General features: G+C 35.0%; 1 long non-coding RNA gene across 1 annotated transcript in view; it reads left to right on the plus strand.

The window, feature by feature from the left end:
* Positions 1–1,897: 1,897 nt before the first annotated feature.
* The window catches only part of LOC116653425, a 31,221-nt gene continuing 21,111 nt past the window's right edge, over positions 1,898–12,007 (plus strand). Inside the window, exons 1-2 of the long non-coding RNA XR_004307241.1 lie at positions 1,898–2,013; positions 11,019–11,167. This is a non-coding gene — a long non-coding RNA (uncharacterized LOC116653425). The remainder of the gene's footprint in view (positions 2,014–11,018; positions 11,168–12,007) is intronic.

Here is a 12,007-nt window from a genome sequence, read left to right on the forward strand (position 1 = left end):
CTCCCAATAAAACGTTTGAAATGGTTAAAACTGCCTTAGTTAATACTTGTCTTTTAAAAATATATTTTAAATCTGTGCTCTATCAAGTAGGAATGAGTCTTTTTTGAGATGGCTGCAGGACTAGGGAAGTCATCCTGCCCCTGTACTCGGCATTGGTAAGTCCTCACCTTGAGTACTGTGTTCAGTTTTGGGCACCTCAGTACAAAAAAGACATGGAGGTACTGGAGCAGGTCCAGAGAAAAGCAACAAGGCTTGTGAATGGGCTTGGAAAATCAGTCCTATGAGGAGAGGCTGCGAGAGTTGGGGATGTTTGGTTTGGGGAAAAGGAGGCTGAGGGAGACCTTATTGCTCTCTTCCAATATCTGAAGGGTGCTTACAGTGAGAGTGGGGTAAGTCTCTTCTCAATGGTGACAGGATGAGGGGAAATGGCCTCAAGTTGCACCAAGGTAAGTTTACGTTGGACGTTAGGAATCGGAAAGGGTAGTTAAACACTGGAATGGGCTCCCCAGGGAGGTGGTTGAATTGCCATCCTTGGATGTGTTTAAGAGCTGTTTGGATGTGGTGCTCAGAGATATGATTTAGCAGAGGGTTGTTGGAGCTAGGGTACTATAGTTAGGCTGTGGTTGGACTTGATGATCTTCAAGGTCTTTTCCAATGCCGGTAATTCTATGATTATATGATGAGATCCTGCATTTTGTCATCTGTCTGCTTTTAAATTTTCTCAGCTATTTGCTGAATAAGCATTCAGAATCTTACATTGTGGAATTGTGATCCTTTCTTTTACATTTCTTCTAGGTTTGTGTGTTTACCTCCTTTTCTATTTGCTATGTGCTCTCTTCTACACAGTGTCATTAAAATGTAAGGATTGTACTTTACTAATTTTGCTCCGCTGAAGTTAAGAGAAACCTGCTAAATTTTATGAGCTGAAGTTGTTTCCACTGGAAGTATGACATTTGTCTGCAATACTGGAACAGTTAGTAAAAGATATGTGAGTTTCTCCAAAAGCAATGCATCCTGTTTATTTCCTTGGCAACTACAACAGACAAGAGCACAGTAACACTATTTGATAGAGCAAATTCTCAGCTACAAAACAATTTTTTTTTTTCTTTCCCCAACATTATCTCCACCATTATCTATGTGTTTTCATCAGCAATGAATAAGAGCCTACTTGCTGTGCTCGTTAAAAAACTGGAAGGGGCGACCCACTGACACCACTGCTGAAATGCATCACTCACCTTCCCACTGTGCTCAAATCTACTACTTGGTCTCCAGCAACGTTCAGCAACTGTCAGTGAATATCAGTGGCTGCTGCTTTTTTCCTGGATGGAGCACACTTTTGCTCCATCTGCACTTTCATGTCAGACTGACGCTCTTCTGCCGTCTTTGCCATTTTTCATACAGCAACAAATGTAATGGAATATTGTTGGGAAGATTCGATCTCTAGCACAATACTACCAGCATCTGCCTCTGTTGTAGACCAACATAATATAATAGGAGGCATTACTTTTGGAGCATCCCTTATAATTTTGGTAGTCATTCAGATGTGTGAATGGTCAGATATATACCTGTATTTACATGCCAAACCGTACCTACACATTGCTGATTCTTTCAGGCATCAGTGGCTTTGTGTACAAGAAACCAAGAATTCACAGCAATGGCATAATGATTTTCAAAAGTCATCTTCTATGAATACAGTTTTTCTTCTTGCTTTGCTTACACTTTTTTTTTTCCTCATTTGCTAGTTACTGGATTTCTGACAGGTGAGAAAAATGATTTATATATATATGTGTGTATATATATATATATATATATATATATATATATATATATATATATTCATTTCCATGTTTCCTATGTTTAATTTTCTTCATCATCTTCCTTTTCATTAATAGTTAAACAATAAATGCAGTTCCCACCTCCTAACTTTGCAGTACAAACTGGTGAATCGTTACAGATGTTTCAGTGTTACCATTAGGGAAACTGGGAACTACCTTCAAAAACCTGCAATGACATGTAAGTGAATTTATTTCTCTTCTCCATAAATCATTCTTTTTTGGAATATAAAATTAAAGAGATTTCTTGATGTTTACTTACCTTTACCTAGAAATAAAACTGGAAGACACTACTTCTGTACTGTAAAAAGTACACAACTGTACTTTGTTGTACTGAAACTTTTTATGCCTTTTCAAAGTTATATGCCTACAGGCTTCACCTTAGTTTAAATAAAAAATAATACAAATTTCAATGAAAAAAATATAGCACCTTTCTGTGAAGCACACTGGGAATGGATTTCCTTTTTGCATACTCTGGGATGCTAATGAAATGTCAAGTGGATGATAAGTCTCATCTTCTGAATATTTAGCTCTTGACAATAGGAATATTCTCATTCAATATTATGTAGGTTTGATGTGAACAGTGATTTCCATTAAAAAATCAGAAAAATCTGAGCTTATTTTACTTTGGGAACTTAGTAAGATTTTCATATGACTTGTTACCTTCCAGCTTAGTACTGCAACTTCATGTTGAAGTCAGTCTCACTGAAGTTGTTCCAATGGCTTGTATTATTTGCTTTGTTCTATTTGTTCATACTGCTGTTTCTATTTTAGAATCCTATTAACATAGGAAACAGGTTTGCAATAGTAAAATCTTCCATATAGGTAGAACCCCATGGGAGCAGAGTGGAGGGATAGAACCAACTCCCTTGGCCTGCTGGTCACACTTCTCTTGTTGCTATGCAGGATGTGGTTGGTCTCCCAGGCTGCAAGCACACGTTTCCTGCTCATGTTGAGTATTTCCTCAACTGACAGCCTCAAATCTTTCTCCTCAGAGCTATTTTCAAGCTGTTTTCTGTGTAGCCTGTATCCATGCTTGGAATTGCTCCAACTCAGGTGTGGGTCCTTGCACATGGCTGTGTTGAAGTTCATGAGGTTGGTAATATTAAAACTGAGTGAGAACAAAGCAAGTCTGCAAAATTGTGACAATGATAATTAAATCTTATGTTTGGTGTCAGGTAGAGTGTCAAGTTGGTAGCTGCCTGCTTCTTTCTGTCTTTTATAGGTACTTGTTAAGTCAGATATCAAGTGCCTTACAGTAAACCAATTTTAGGTTTATAACTTCAACAAAGTATGTGCATAATACTGTGTTTAGTGTTTTATGAAATATAACTTACATATGTTTATGCTGAAGTCAAGAATAAGATTCATAATAATGAAATGTTATGCTAAAGATTGTTAACTAGTTATGAATAATCTTTAGAGACTGATATTCTGTGAGTTCATTATTTAAAGCTGAAAGACATTGAAAACTGAAAACTGACCAGTTTCTAAACACAGTTACTTATGGTGCTCCTACAGTTCACTAATAGCTGTGCATCTTTTGCTCACAGCAAGAAGGCAGTGCAGTTGGGATTTTCTATAAAGCTTCAATGACCTCTGACATTTGTTAATGATACTTTTTGGAATCTGAAAGCTTATGCCATTCAGAGAAGTTGCAGTAATCCTAAGACACTTATTGCAACAGCTGTCTCTTAGTTCCTAAATGCACTGAATATGGTTGGTATTTGAATGACATTTTTGAGGAGTCAGTCTTTTCAGTTTGCAAAGTCTATTGTGCTTTTATGTTGCTATTCACTCCCTAATGAGCAGTATTGTTACTGGGTCGATTCTGAAATTTTTGCACTTTTCAGTTACAGGAAATCTGATGAATTTTTTTTCTTTCTATTAAATAGATGGTTGTAGGTACAGCATTATGTGATTAGTACCATATGTGATGTTTATCTTTTGTAAGTCTTTCAAAACTTGGGGGTTTTTAGGGAAAGTAAAGAAACCTTCTCCCTATGTTTATTTCAACTAAGTATATCCTATTATGCCTAGTAAGAGATTATGACTATTTTTTATTTAAAAATAGTCATAATCTTTATATTGATATATATATCAAAATATTATATATATTATATAATATAATATATATAATATATATGAATATTATATATATAATATAATATTATATATTATATATTATATATATATATCAAAATATTATATTGATATATATATCAAAATAGATTATGACTATTTTATATTTAAAAAAAAAAAAAAAAAGTCGAGGTGTGGCAAAGGGCAAAAATTCCTAATTACTTCTAATAAGAAAAAGAATTGTTAGTTTTTAAAAAAGATAATTGCTTAGTGTCTTCTTAGTAATATATTTATATAATCAAAATATCATTTCTTTACTAGAAATAATAAGTTAGGCAAAATTATTTTTTGAAGTTGGAAGTAATTAAAGAAGCCTCCCATTCTGCACATTTCCTGGGCTCAGAAACAACTCAGAGCATGGAAAGGAGAGTTAGCAGTCAGTTTTTGTGCTGGAAGATCACTGTTCCACAGGGATGTATTCATTGGTGAAGTGAAAGAGAACAAATGGTGAAGTGACACAATTTGCTAGGTTATTCACCATAGCAAAGACAAGGGCAATGGCCAAAAATATGTAAAAGACCATTCTGGGGACTAGTGGTAAACTAGCAGATGAATTTCCATGTCAATATATGCAGTGTGATGAACACGGGAAGAAAAATGACTGTAACTTAACATGTATAATAGTACATATGGAATTAATTCTTACAGGGAGAATCTTGTTACTAAGTAGTGTTAGAATTCTACAGTATTTAGCCTCTGTTTCATCGGTATTGAAACCCCAAAATTTTTATTAAAGGAAAAAAGAAGAAAATAAAGAGAAGTGGAGAGCATTGTTAGCCATTATGTATACATCTGCCACTTGATCTCAATTTGAATGTTCTGTACAGATCATCTCCATCTTAAAGCTGCGCAGTAAAATGTAGCAATGTATTCATAGCATAAGAAAACTCAGTAAGGTATAAGGAAAAGCGATGAGGATAAAGAGAAGTTGGAACACTTTTTGAGCATGTATTTAGGGAAATTCAACTGTGTAAAAAGGGGAAGAGGAGGTGAGAATTAAGTATATAAAAACTAAGGTACCTGTGCTTCTATGCTTGTGTGGCATCTGTAATTGACCAGTCAAAATTATGCTAGTTTTTAAACCATACTAAACTGGAGTGATTTTCAGTTGACACCATTATCTCAATGCTTATCAAATACGTGTGCTTGCATACTGTACAGCTGAAACAAAGTTTATGTTCAGGAAGGAAAATAACCCTTTTATTTGCAAAAACATCATCCCTTGTATAACTTCTACTGGTATTACTGGATGCCTTATAAATTCTAGTGAAATGATAAGCAACTGGCAATGGACTGAGTAACAAACAAGTCTTATGAGTCTGTAAGTCACAGCTAAATAGCTTAGTACCCCCTTGGGCTTAAGTTGTTGCATTTGGGTATGTCACTTATATGTTTATTAGATTTACTACCTCTACTGTTAAGCAATTAACAAACTAAACCACTATGTCACATCCATTTATTTTCTGGTTGACTTCTTTCTTTCTCACTTTTTGTACTGATTTGCCTTTTTAATCCAGGGTGAGTTAAAAAAGAAACAAGACTAAGTTACAAACAAGCTTTTTAAGGTATTTTATTTTTTTAGTGGATTACTCATACTGCTAGTTACTTTTCAAAACTGTGTTTTAAGGCTGTCTACAAACTGCTGAAATAGATGGGTTTGCTATTGCTCTTAGAGTACTCTTTACATTCAGCTGAAGAAACTATGCTTAACTACAAAAAGTCAAGATTTATTTTCAGGACAGGTTGAAGTGGTGCTTGTTCAGAAATAAAAAGTATTGCTCTGGTTTTAATTTAGTTTGGTTTAGTGAATCTCTGATGTAGGTATGACAAAAAATCTCTGATGTAGGTATGATTTTAGCATGGCTGTATTTACCATCAGACAATTATGTGGAAGTGCTTAGCTTGTTTTGGCAGTGATTGCTAGAAAAAAAAAAATCTATCCTTCTTTCTTTCAAGTCCATGCCAGTATTTTATTTTGCTGTAATGAAGATTTTGTTCGATATGTTATATCTTATTCAGTTACTAGTATGTTATGATTTTTCTTTGACAAGATGTTCTGTTTGAATGAGATAATTTTTAAAATAGCACCATGCTTTGTCTTTACTGCTACTCTTAGGTAATAAGATGATTGCTACTGGTAGTATTGTATTTGTGAACAGAAGTGTACAGTTAGCACTGCAATGAAGGGGCCAAAAATTCTTCAGCAACTAAGAACCAGATCTGAGGGAGTTCATAAATGATAAGAGTACTTAAAAGTATAATGTCTTCCACAGTTTCCTAGGAGTATCTATCTGTTCCATGATATTCCCAGGCACATAAGTGAGGTTCACTGGCCTGTAGTTCCCTGGCCCACCTTCCTCCCTTTGTTATAAATGGAAGTGACATTTCCTTTTTTTCAAGTCCTTGGGAACTGTGCCCAACATCCACAACTTTTCATATATGATAGAGAGATGATAGAGAGTGGCTTAGCCACCACGTCAGACAGCTCATTTAGGACCCTGGGATGCATGTCATCCAACCCTGTAGAATGGTATCCATTCAGTCTTATGAGATAATCTCAGACTATGGACCCACATTACAGATTGGGGGGGGGGAGAAGGGTAAAGGGGAGAGGATTTACTCCCCCTGTTCCCACCTAGAGGCTCAGAGATGCTAGATTCAGGGATGTGAAAGACAAAAAAAAAACCAACAAACTTATTTAGTGCCTCGGCCACCTCCTCCATTTCTGCTGTGGCCGGTTCTTCTTCCTCATTTACCAATGGAGGTATGCTTTTTTTTTTTTTTTTTGTCCTGCCTTTTCTGGCCAGTGTACCTATAGAATATAGAATACCCTCTTGGTTTTTAACATCCCTCATGAAGTTCAGTTCTACCTGTGCCTTGGCTTTCCTAATCCCCTCTCTGCAAGTCCAGGCAGCATTCCTGTATTCTCCCCAGGTAGTGCACCCTTGTTTCCCCAGTACAATCTCTTTCCCCTCAGTCTGGCCAGCAGGCCCTTCCCAAGCCATGCTGGCTTTCTGCCTCCCCTGCCTGATTTCTTACTCTGAGGAACAGAGAGCTCTTGCATTCTCAGAAAGGCACCCCTAAAGAGTAGCCAGCATTATTCCATACCTTTGTCTCTGAGAATAGCTTCCCAGGAGCTATCACCTCTGCTCCTGCTGGCAACACTGTTTCTGATGCAAATTTTAATAGCATTTAATAGCTTAGATTTAATAGCAGACTCTGCAAAAACTTAAAATCTGCTCAGGAACACTAGAAATATTTTCCTCTTCTAAACCATCTACATTAGATGTTCTAGAACACCTGGTACATGTTGTAGTTTCTCAGTGGTTTTGGGTTTCCTTGCATAAGTATAAAATAGACAGACAGTGATAATCAATTTTATTCATAAAATTATGCTATACCATCATATTAGGAAATTTCATGTTATTTATTCTGTTTTTCTACCCCTTTAGCTCAAAGTTGCTTCTCCATCTTTCTATTTCATTATTTGTATTTTGAATCCTACTTAGTTTCAAATAATTGGTGAGTAAAGTGTTAATTAAAAAAACAGGTTTAAGTACTCTCTTGAGCACATTCAATTTCCTATAGATTTTTTGTGAAGTTTCTGCATACTCAAACCAGCTGTTTCCAATTCAGCATAATATTCAGCAACACAAGCTTTATTAAATATTATGAGTTTATTATGTGCTAGTTACTAGAGGTATCCTGGATTTACTTGCTTTTCTTCAGAAACAGTCTTGATGCTCTTCTGCCTTTATAGAAAAAGAAAACAACATACTGTGTTGTTCAAATACAGCGACAACCAAGGATGTAAATAAAATACAGTACAACAGTCCTATGGGCATATGATCAGTTGCAACTACTAGTTTGGATAGATTCCAAAGACAGCGTATAACTTTCAAATAAATAGCCACCCTTACACAGCAAAACTGATATATAAATAGACAGGACCTCTGTATGGTGCCAGAACTTGAGCTGTGTGAGCACTGTGTGAGAGGTCAAAAGGTATCACATTATTTTTTTATTGCAAAATGCCTCCCTTATTTAAAAACATTACCAAATGAAATAGGTGTGACATTCAAAGCAAAAGGGCCAAATAAATTCATGGGATTTGCAAATATTAAGAACTACAGTGCATTACCTTCAAATCTTGCTTGAGAAAACAAGCAGTCATTTCGGAACATCAGAAAAAGTACTGATGCATTCAGAGGAATGCCTATGCTTTCTGGGCCAATGGGAAAGAACTGAAGGTCACTGCTTATGCAAGGTGTGGCCTCTCTGAGACAATACCTGTATTTTATTATGAGTGGAAAACATTCTGATTTGACAAAGGTCATGCAGAACAGCTTTTTTATCTGGAAAAAAGATTTTATTTATTATGCTATATTGCAGGATTTAAATCTTTTCAACCTTGTGCTGAAGATATTTCTTAGGCAGTATTTTCTGTGGTGATTCACTTATTTGTAGAAAATTCTGTAAGGAAGAAATGTCCTTGTCTCTTTCTTTTCCACGGGAATATCATCTTCATTGGAAAACAACCTTTGAATGTATTAAAGATGTCGTGTTGGTTTTGTTCTTGTTTTTTTTTTTGTTTGTTTGTTTTTGTTTTGTTTTTTTGTTTGTTTTTTTTTGTTTTGGTTTGTGTTTTTTTTTTTTAACTCAAAAATGATAAGATTCAGATAAACATTTCACTCTTTTATATCATGCTTTATATAATTAGAAATAACTGACTGGGGAAAAAAAAAAAAAAAAAAAGAGTAACCTGAATTTGTCATTCTGTAGCTTTTAATTTCTGTTGTGTGTACTCCAAAATTTCTATTGACCCCCATCACTTACCATTTTGTCTTAGGGAGGATGAGCTTGCATTCATTGTATGGTTGCATGAGCTTGCATAAGTGATGCTGTGCTGTGGAATGATTACAGAGTACTTCTTTAGTAATTCTGAAATAAATAATACGAGTGTGGACCTTTAACCATGCAGTGAGTGCTTAAACAGAAAATACTCAAACTTCAGCTGAGTCAGCACTGCGTGAATTCCAGTTTCTTGTTTTTCTAAAATCGCTTAACCTTTCTTACAAGATATCTGCATATCTCACAAAACTAAATTACAGTAAGATGCAGTTGGACCTAATTAGTTTCTTAGATTTGTTAAATCTGAGAACTATGTAATGCTGAATTTGTGTCAGAACTTTGGTTGAAAAAAACAGTGTGTGTCAGAACTGTATGTCAAACTGTGTTGTTCTCTTGTTCTACACGTGATGTTGCTGCCTCCTTTTCCACACGCTGCTTTGAGGTAGGTGGGACAGCTTCCTTCCATAAGTGTATTCCAAACGAATATCACATCTCACTGCTGCTCTGCACTGCGGCAGGAGTGTCATGCTTCGTGTGCTAAGAACAGTAGCTGCAGGCGTCTCCCATTCCATGTCTGTCCGGTCCAGTTTCCCGTGCGACCGAAATCCTTTAGTATTTCTATGGACCTGGAGATGCTGTTGATACACAATTGTCAGCTTTGTGTACTGAAAGGAGTCTGTGATTTTGATAGGTTATTTTCCCTGGGATCTTGTCAAAGATGGTGTAATCTGGAAGCTAGCCCCAAAATAAGATCCCCAGCGTATCATAAGGTGAAGAATAACTTTATTTCCTCCACTTGGTCCCATACTGTATCATAAATGAAACTTTCTTACAGATTCCTTGTACAAGACATTTAACAATAACATATGCTTCAGCTGAGCCCTTTTATGGTAGATATAAGGTGTTATACATAATCTTCTTACAAGCTTTGCATTCACTGCCTTATAAAGGCAGAATAATGATAATAAAGTGATGTCAACTTGGCAGCCAAGAAAAAGAAATGCTATCACTGCAAGTTATATATTCTTCTAAAGAACATTTAATTAACAAAACAAGACACAGTAGTTATTGTTGGTAGATTAGAAATGTAATAATTACTCCTGATTAGCTGATAAGTACAGGATAAGTAGGCAATTACCATTTAAAAAAACTAAAGTGCAAGTAAAATCAATGGAAACATATTACCTTGCAGTAAGTCATCACTAAAATACATCATCTGCTCTTCTTTACAAGGTACAAGTTAAATTTTCTTTCAAAAAATTCTCAGCATATGCCTCCCTATCCCTCAGTTGTCCCAGTTTCTGTAAAAGCCATTTTTTTTACAGAAGAAAATCAGTCATCCAGATTGTGTCAAATTCTTCTCAAAGAGAAATTCAGGCTTGGATGAGGATATATTTTCCTTTTTTTTTTTTTTTTTTTTTAATAACCCTTATTAGGAGGGGAAACAATGTATTCAAGAATATTTGCTCTTATTCTGCTCATTCAAATTATTCCCAAACAAACTGAAATTAAGGAATTCACACCTATTCAAAATTACTCAAAAATAGACTATGCTAAGATAGACTCGCTGTTCACTGGATCTTTTTATATTACTTACCTAAATCATATTCCATTGTTCCTTTACTTTGATTAGATCACTAAAATATTTATAAATCTTTTAAAAGGTAATTGGAGGTTTTCTAGCATTGAGTTCTTGAGGCTGAGAAGCAGAAACTAACAAATCCATCCATTAATGAAAAATAATGTTGAATAACAAATACTTAATCAAATGTCACTGACAATATCATAACCTTTCATTTTTGAAAGGAATTGATGTATTGTTGCAAAGTATAAGGGCAGCCCCAAAAGTAATGCCTTCTATTTTATTGTTTTGGCCCATGATGTCAAAGGCAGAGGTTAGAGGTATGGTAGTGGAGAAAGAACTATCTTGCTAATATTCCATTGCATTTTTTTCTGTGAGACAGCTGGCAGCAGAGGGGTGGTCTTGCAAAATGTTGTCTGCCATGGAAGTACGTGTGATACCAAGGGGTGTTGTAGAATTCCTCATCATGAAAAAAATGCACCTACTAATATTCATCTATACTGGCTGATTTATTTGAAATATTTGGTATAATTATGTATAATGGCTGTGAACCTGTGAAGTGACATATTCTGAATACTAACATCAATTGTTTTCTTACCTTCTATTTGCAGCTTATGAGGGAACCATTGATATATGACTCTTGTTTTTCTGAGTACTTTAATAATACTTCACTTTTAGAAGAAGCTGCAACTTAAAATAAAGCCCATTTTCGATTTATGTAGTTGTTACATTTCCACCATGGGACTACACAGCACCACAAGTAAGTTCTCTGTAATCATTGTCATTTTGGCGGCATGGAGATGATGTGCACAGTGCTCATTTTATTGGATACAATTGGATACTTTTCATGTTATTTAGATAATTATACATAAATTTCATGGGAAGGTAAGCTAGTGAAAGATCACAATTGGATGAAACTAGTTTTATTTTCCTACTGGAACATCTCATCTCTTGCTTTTCCTTGAAAGTGTAAGTGTAACAATAAAAAAAATAAAAAAATTAAAAAAAAAAGGAATCCCATGATGACTTGCACATCCTTCAATTTGGGTAAACATGCACAAATTCATTTTCAATTTTTCTCTTTACTCCTCTAGCACTTAATTTTATAAAAGTCCAAAGTATGGATTCAGACTTCTGATTCTGATATATTTTCCTGTATTTGGCTTCATCTTGGCAAGAAATGTTGCAACACCAGCCTGTTTTCCTTTGTTCCTATAATTTTATTTTTCCATTTAACATTACTTTGATGCACAAATTTGAGAAAAAGAAAAATGCTAAGTAAGTGGATGGGTATGAATGGAGAGCTTAGGTTTGTGCTGCTCTGTAGGATGGGACTGAACTAATGAAACCTTTAAATAATCACAATATTACAAGTAATAAAATCCTAAACTACAATTTGGAAGACTATCTAATGCTTATAAGTATTTACTTTTTTGTGTGTTTTTTTTTTTGTTTTGTTTTTGTTTTTTTTTTAAATAATACTTGTGGAACCATTTTTAGTCAGTTAAGAACATAAAAGATGTTATCTTACCTATCAAGCTAATTGGTTTTAATTCCAAATAAGCAAAAGATATTTTCATAGTTTCAGCTGGAAAAAGGA

This window comes from Coturnix japonica, chromosome 4 (genome assembly GCF_001577835.2).
Source record: "Coturnix japonica isolate 7356 chromosome 4, Coturnix japonica 2.1, whole genome shotgun sequence".
Classification (NCBI taxonomy): Eukaryota; Metazoa; Chordata; class Aves; order Galliformes; family Phasianidae; genus Coturnix; species Coturnix japonica.